The 7752-nt window shown below is 33.7% G+C and overlaps 3 non-coding genes across 3 annotated transcripts; all 3 read right to left on the bottom strand.

Annotated features, from left to right (window-relative positions):
• Window positions 1-386: 386 nt before the first annotated feature.
• TRNAQ-UUG (transfer RNA glutamine (anticodon UUG)) lies at window positions 387-458 on the bottom strand. The gene has a single exon. It is a non-coding gene; the product is annotated as a tRNA-Gln (tRNA).
• A 2438-nt stretch (window positions 459-2896) lies between these two features.
• Window positions 2897-2968, bottom strand: TRNAQ-UUG (transfer RNA glutamine (anticodon UUG)). The gene has a single exon. It is a non-coding gene; the product is annotated as a tRNA-Gln (tRNA).
• Window positions 2969-5405: 2437 nt separating this feature from the next.
• TRNAQ-UUG (transfer RNA glutamine (anticodon UUG)) lies at window positions 5406-5477 on the bottom strand. The gene has a single exon. It is a non-coding gene; the product is annotated as a tRNA-Gln (tRNA).
• Window positions 5478-7752: the final 2275 nt, after the last annotated feature.

Genomic DNA, 7752 nt, shown 5'->3' with positions numbered 1-7752 from the left:
CTTTGTACGTCTGAATTTCAAGATTATTATTCAAACTGCACATCTTCGGTCCCCGTAATACAAAGTTTGACTCCTCAAGTTTTGTTTTAATGAATGCTTTGCAATTAAAAAGTTCCTTGTTCCCCTTATCAATAACAGTAAGATTTTAAAAAGTAATGTCGTGCATCAGGCCCCTGTGATGAGTTTGAGAACCAGAGTGAGTTTGTAAAATCTCTCATTATTTTGAGCCATTTAGTTTCCAGGTATTGTAAAAATTCTATTATTTGCTCACATCTAGTAAACTTTTAGAGTATAATCAATAAATTAATTTTTCACCCTACCGGTATTAGATATGTGATATTAATGAATACACTTGAAAGAAAATGATTTGGTCAAGAGTCATAAAATGGTCCCACCGAGATTTGAACTCGGATCATTGGATTCAAAGTCCAAAGTGCTAACCATTACACCATGGAACCTCCCATGTGAAAGGAGTGCAAACTGCTGCAGCAATGTGGAAATGTCAAAGTTTTTAATATTCTACTGTCAAAGAGAAACTGAATTGGATTGCTTTCCTATTCTGGTAAACTTTTGCATATTGAACTATGTTGGGGAAGGATGTTGCCCAAAAGACTCAAATAACGTTATAACTCTGTTGAACAGTGGTTTTTATGTGAGATAATATTTTTCAATGAAAGATAAGTTGCCCCCTGAGGCAAATCTCTTCTGTCAAAATGGAAAGCTCACCCTGGTACGGGAGGGTGGATGGTGTCGTGGTTAGCACTCTGGACTCTGAAAACAGGGATCTGAGTACAAATTTCAGTGGGACTTATCTGAACATTACAATTTTCTTTTCCATTCAGTTCTTAAAAGTTTTATTTGGAACAACATCACATTTACTTATAAACATGTAAAAATCAACCTGTACATATGTATCTCTGTATATATAGCTATATGTCTCTGTATATTTATAGGAACATATAAACATATAGATTATAAAAATAAATATAATTAGTGGAGGTGAAAATCATGAACAGTTGTTGCCTCTCAGCATTTGAAACATGAGTTTCTACTTCTTTCTCTTTTATATGTCCTGAAATTGAGATAGTCACTTTTTACTCATTATTGATCCAACAATACAGTTGATGTATACAAAGCATATCATATGATTTGTGAATGAAGTTCGAAAAATGAGAATTTGATCAGTACCTGTCATGCCTCCGACCAAAAGCTTATATTTTACGATTGGAGATCAACTGTTGTAAATCAGCATGAAAAACATTTTCTTTTCACGATTTCCATACTAATATAAAACAACATTTTTACTAGCTGAATGAGATCATCATTTGGGTTCCTCTATGTTTGATTGAAGAAAACTTCTCATTCAAAATGTGCTATTTTTGCCTTATCAATAGCGGGAACGCTTAAAAAAGTGATGCTGTGAATCACCCGTCTGAAATGCGTTTGAGAAAATCAGGATATGATTTTATAATGGCTAACTACTTTGTGAAGAAATTTGATGTCAAAGCATTGTAAAGTTTGTATTGATGTAACTTGTTCAAGCTGATGGACATTTTGAAAGCATTCAATAATTGACTCTTTCAACCTACTGGTGTTGAATTTGAGCTATCAATGAACAAAGATGAAGAAATGGAAAAGCTCAAGAGTAATAAAAAAAGTCCCTCCAAGGTTTCAAATCGGCTCATTGGATGCAAAGTCCAAATTGCCAACCATTGCTCTATCGAGCCACCCATGCAGGAGACAGAGACATTGCTTCAGTAGTCTGGAAATGTAGACTGTTTTATTATGCTACAGGCAAAGATGAACATTGTGATATAACTGTTATATTCAGATAAACATTTGAATATTTAACACTTTTATAGAGAATATAGCTGAAAAGAATCAAATCACATTAAATCTCTATCCACTATGACCATTCAAATGAGATATCTTTTTATCAATATAAGAGAAGGACATCACTGATGCGCTCTCTTTTGTCTCAATGGAAAAGGCACTCTTGTGTGAGAGGGTTCCAAGGTGTAATGGTTAGCACTCTGAATCCAGCGATCCGAGTTCAAATCTCGGTGGGACCTACTACAATTATGAGATTCACTGTTTAACTCATTTTTTAGAATTTGGTCTAGAAAAAACCTAATATCAACGTTTTATACTGATGCGTTTGAACGCATAAGTATGTATAGATGCATACATAGCTTTATCCATCTAGATAGCTGTTAGACAATATGAACATATCAATTATTCATAAACATAAATATTGAAGCTGAACCTAGAAACTGTTCTTTCACATCCACATTGTAAACATGAGTTTATTTTCCTTTCTCATCTATATGGCCAGTAATGAGATAGTTCATTTTTGCTGATTTCTTAGCTGACAACATGCTGGACTTACACAGTGCATTTCATTGTGAATTTCTTTGAAAGTGAATTTCAGATTCACACCTTTGACATGTCTTTCAAAAGATTCAACTTTATTGGTTGTGGATTTACTGTTGAAAATCAGTGTGTAAAATCTTTGTACGTCTGAATTTCAAGATTATTATTCAAACTGCACATCTTCGGTCCCCGTAATACAAAGTTTGACTCCTCAAGTTTTGTTTTAATGAATGCTTTGCAATTAAAAAGTTCCTTGTTCCCCTTATCAATAACAGTAAGATTTTAAAAAGTAATGTCGTGCATCAGGCCCCTGTGATGAGTTTGAGAACCAGAGTGAGTTTGTAAAATCTCTCATTATTTTGAGCCATTTCGTTTCCAGGTATTGTAAAAATTCTATTATTTGCTCACATCTAGTAAACTTTTAGAGTATAATCAATAAATTAATTTTTCACCCTACCGGTATTAGATATGTGATATTAATGAATACACTTGAAAGAAAATGATTTGGTCAAGAGTCATAAAATGGTCCCACCGAGATTTGAACTCGGATCATTGGATTCAAAGTCCAAAGTGCTAACCATTACACCATGGAACCTCCCATGTGAAAGGAGTGCAAACTGCTGCAGCAATGTGGAAATGTCAAAGTTTTTAATATTCTACTGTCAAAGAGAAACTGAATTGGATTGCTTTCCTATTCTGGTAAACTTTTGCATATTGAACTATGTTGGGGAAGGATGTTGCCCAAAAGACTCAAATAACGTTATAACTCTGTTGAACAGTGGTTTTTATGTGAGATAATATTTTTCAATGAAAGATAAGTTGCCCCCTGAGGCAAATCTCTTCTGTCAAAATGGAAAGCTCACCCTGGTACGGGAGGGTGGATGGTGTCGTGGTTAGCACTCTGGACTCTGAAAACAGGGATCTGAGTACAAATTTCAGTGGGACTTATCTGAACATTACAATTTTCTTTTCCATTCAGTTCTTAAAAGTTTTATTTGGAACAACATCACATTTACTTATAAACATGTAAAAATCAACCTGTACATATGTATCTCTGTATATATAGCTATATGTCTCTGTATATTTATAGGAACATATAAACATATAGATTATAAAAATAAATATAATTAGTGGAGGTGAAAATCATGAACAGTTGTTGCCTCTCAGCATTTGAAACATGAGTTTCTACTTCTTTCTCTTTTATATGTCCTGAAATTGAGATAGTCACTTTTTACTCATTATTGATCCAACAATACAGTTGATGTATACAAAGCATATCATATGATTTGTGAATGAAGTTCAAAAATGAGAATTTGATCAGTACCTGTCATGCCTCCGACCAAAAGCTTATATTTTACGATTGGAGATCAACTGTTGTAAATCAGCATGAAAAACATTTTCTTTTCACGATTTCCATACTAATATAAAACAACATTTTTACTAGCTGAATGAGATCATCATTTGGGTTCCTCTATGTTTGATTGAAGAAAACTTCTCATTCAAAATGTGCTATTTTTGCCTTATCAATAGCGGGAACGCTTAAAAAAGTGATGCTGTGAATCACCCGTCTGAAATGCGTTTGAGAAAATCAGGATATGATTTTATAATGGCTAACTACTTTGTGAAGAAATTTGATGTCAAAGTATTGTAAAGTTTGTATTGATGTAACTTGTTCAAGCTGATGGACATTTTGAAAGCATTCAATAATTGACTCTTTCAACCTACTGGTGTTGAATTTGAGCTATCAATGAACAAAGATGAAGAAATGGAAAAGCTCAAGAGTAATAAAAAAAGTCCCTCCAAGGTTTCAAATCGGATCATTGGATGCAAAGTCCAAATTGCCAACCATTGCTCTATCGAGCCACCCATGCAGGAGACAGAGACATTGCTTCAGTAGTCTGGAAATGTAGACTGTTTTATTATGCTACAGGCAAAGATGAACATTGTGATATAACTGTTATATTCAGATAAACATTTGAATATTTAACACTTTTATAGAGAATATAGCTGAAAAGAATCAAATCACATTAAATCTCTATCCACTATGACCATTCAAATGAGATATCTTTTTATCAATATAAGAGAAGGACATCACTGATGCGCTCTCTTTTGTCTCAATGGAAAAGGCACTCTTGTGTGAGAGGGTTCCAAGGTGTAATGGTTAGCACTCTGAATCCAGCGATCCGAGTTCAAATCTCGGTGGGACCTACTACAATTATGAGATTCACTGTTTAACTCATTTTTTAGAATTTGGTCTAGAAAAAACCTAATATCAACGTTTTATACTGATGCGTTTGAACGCATAAGTATGTATAGATGCATACATAGCTTTATCCATCTAGATAGCTGTTAGACAATATGAACATATCAATTATTCATAAACATAAATATTGAAGCTGAACCTAGAAACTGTTCTTTCACATCCACATTGTAAACATGAGTTTATTTTCCTTTCTCATCTATATGGCCAGTAATGAGATAGTTCATTTTTGCTGATTTCTTAGCTGACAACATGCTGGACTTACACAGTGCATTTCATTGTGAATTTCTTTGAAAGTGAATTTCAGATTCACACCTTTGACATGTCTTTCAAAAGATTCAACTTTATTGGTTGTGGATTTACTGTTGAAAATCAGTGTGTAAAATCTTTGTACGTCTGAATTTCAAGATTATTATTCAAACTGCACATCTTCGGTCCCCGTAATACAAAGTTTGACTCCTCAAGTTTTGTTTTAATGAATGCTTTGCAATTAAAAAGTTCCTTGTTCCCCTTATCAATAACAGTAAGATTTTAAAAAGTAATGTCGTGCATCAGGCCCCTGTGATGAGTTTGAGAACCAGAGTGAGTTTGTAAAATCTCTCATTATTTTGAGCCATTTAGTTTCCAGGTATTGTAAAAATTCTATTATTTGCTCACATCTAGTAAACTTTTAGAGTATAATCAATAAATTAATTTTTCACCCTACCGGTATTAGATATGTGATATTAATGAATACACTTGTAAGAAAATGATTTGGTCAAGAGTCATAAAATGGTCCCACCGAGATTTGAACTCGGATCATTGGATTCAAAGTCCAAAGTGCTAACCATTACACCATGGAACCTCCCATGTGAAAGGAGTGCAAACTGCTGCAGCAATGTGGAAATGTCAAAGTTTTTAATATTCTACTGTCAAAGAGAAACTGAATTGGATTGCTTTCCTATTCTGGTAAACTTTTGCATATTGAACTATGTTGGGGAAGGATGTTGCCCAAAAGACTCAAATAACGTTATAACTCTGTTGAACAGTGGTTTTTATGTGAGATAATATTTTTCAATGAAAGATAAGTTGCCCCCTGAGGCAAATCTCTTCTGTCAAAATGGAAAGCTCACCCTGGTACGGGAGGGTGGATGGTGTCGTGGTTAGCACTCTGGACTCTGAAAACAGGGATCTGAGTACAAATTTCAGTGGGACTTATCTGAACATTACAATTTTCTTTTCCATTCAGTTCTTAAAAGTTTTATTTGGAACAACATCACATTTACTTATAAACATGTAAAAATCAACCTGTACATATGTATCTCTGTATATATAGCTATATGTCTCTGTATATTTATAGGAACATATAAACATATAGATTATAAAAATAAATATAATTAGTGGAGGTGAAAATCATGAACAGTTGTTGCCTCTCAGCATTTGAAACATGAGTTTCTACTTCTTTCTCTTTTATATGTCCTGAAATTGAGATAGTCACTTTTTACTCATTATTGATCCAACAATACAGTTGATGTATACAAAGCATATCATATGATTTGTGAATGAAGTTCGAAAAATGAGAATTTGATCAGTACCTGTCATGCCTCTGACCAAAAGCTTATATTTTACGATTGGAGATCAACTGTTGTAAATCAGCATGAAAAACATTTTCTTTTCACGATTTCCATACTAATATAAAACAACATTTTTACTAGCTGAATGAGATCATCATTTGGGTTCCTCTATGTTTGATTGAAGAAAACTTCTCATTCAAAATGTGCTATTTTTGCCTTATCAATAGCGGGAACGCTTAAAAAAGTGATGCTGTGAATCACCCGTCTGAAATGCGTTTGAGAAAATCAGGATATGATTTTATAATGGCTAACTACTTTGTGAAGAAATTTGATGTCAAAGTATTGTAAAGTTTGTATTGATGTAACTTGTTCAAGCTGATGGACATTTTGAAAGCATTCAATAATTGACTCTTTCAACCTACTGGTGTTGAATTTGAGCTATCAATGAACAAAGATGAAGAAATGGAAAAGCTCAAGAGTAATAAAAAAAGTCCCTCCAAGGTTTCAAATCGGATCATTGGATGCAAAGTCCAAATTGCCAACCATTGCTCTATCGAGCCACCCATGCAGGAGACAGAGACATTGCTTCAGTAGTCTGGAAATGTAGACAGTTTTATTATGCTACAGGCAAAGATGAACATTGTGATATAACTGTTATATTCAGATAAACATTTGAATATTTAACACTTTTATAGAGAATATAGCTGAAAAGAATCAAATCACATTAAATCTCTATCCACTATGACCATTCAAATGAGATATCTTTTTATCAATATAAGAGAAGGACATCACTGATGCGCTCTCTTTTGTCTCAATGGAAAAGGCACTCTTGTGTGAGAGGGTTCCAAGGTGTAATGGTTAGCACTCTGAATCCAGCGATCCGAGTTCAAATCTCGGTGGGACCTACTACAATTATGAGATTCACTGTTTAACTCATTTTTTAGAATTTGGTCTAGAAAAAACCTAATATCAACGTTTTATACTGATGCGTTTGAACGCATAAGTATGTATAGATGCATACATAGCTTTATCCATCTAGATAGCTGTTAGACAATATGAACATATCAATTATTCATAAACATAAATATTGAAGCTGAACCTAGAAACTGTTCTTTCACATCCACATTGTAAACATGAGTTTATTTTCCTTTCTCATCTATATGGCCAGTAATGAGATAGTTCATTTTTGCTGATTTCTTAGCTGACAACATGCTGGACTTACACAGTGCATTTCATTGTGAATTTCTTTGAAAGTGAATTTCAGATTCACACCTTTGACATGTCTTTCAAAAGATTCAACTTTATTGGTTGTGGATTTACTGTTGAAAATCAGTGTGTAAAATCTTTGTACGTCTGAATTTCAAGATTATTATTCAAACTGCACATCTTCGGTCCCCGTAATACAAAGTTTGACTCCTCAAGTTTTGTTTTAATGAATGCTTTGCAATTAAAAAGTTCCTTGTTCCCCTTATCAATAACAGTAAGATTTTAAAAAGTAATGTCGTGCATCAGGCCCCTGTGATGAGTTTGAGAACCAGAGTGAGTTTGTAAAATCTCTCATTATTT

Source organism: Triturus cristatus, chromosome 5_2 (assembly GCF_964204655.1).
Source record: "Triturus cristatus chromosome 5_2, aTriCri1.1, whole genome shotgun sequence".
Classification (NCBI taxonomy): Eukaryota; Metazoa; Chordata; class Amphibia; order Caudata; family Salamandridae; genus Triturus; species Triturus cristatus.
The sequence above is the reverse complement of the archived record's forward strand: the minus strand, read 5'-3'. Positions and strand labels throughout refer to the sequence as shown.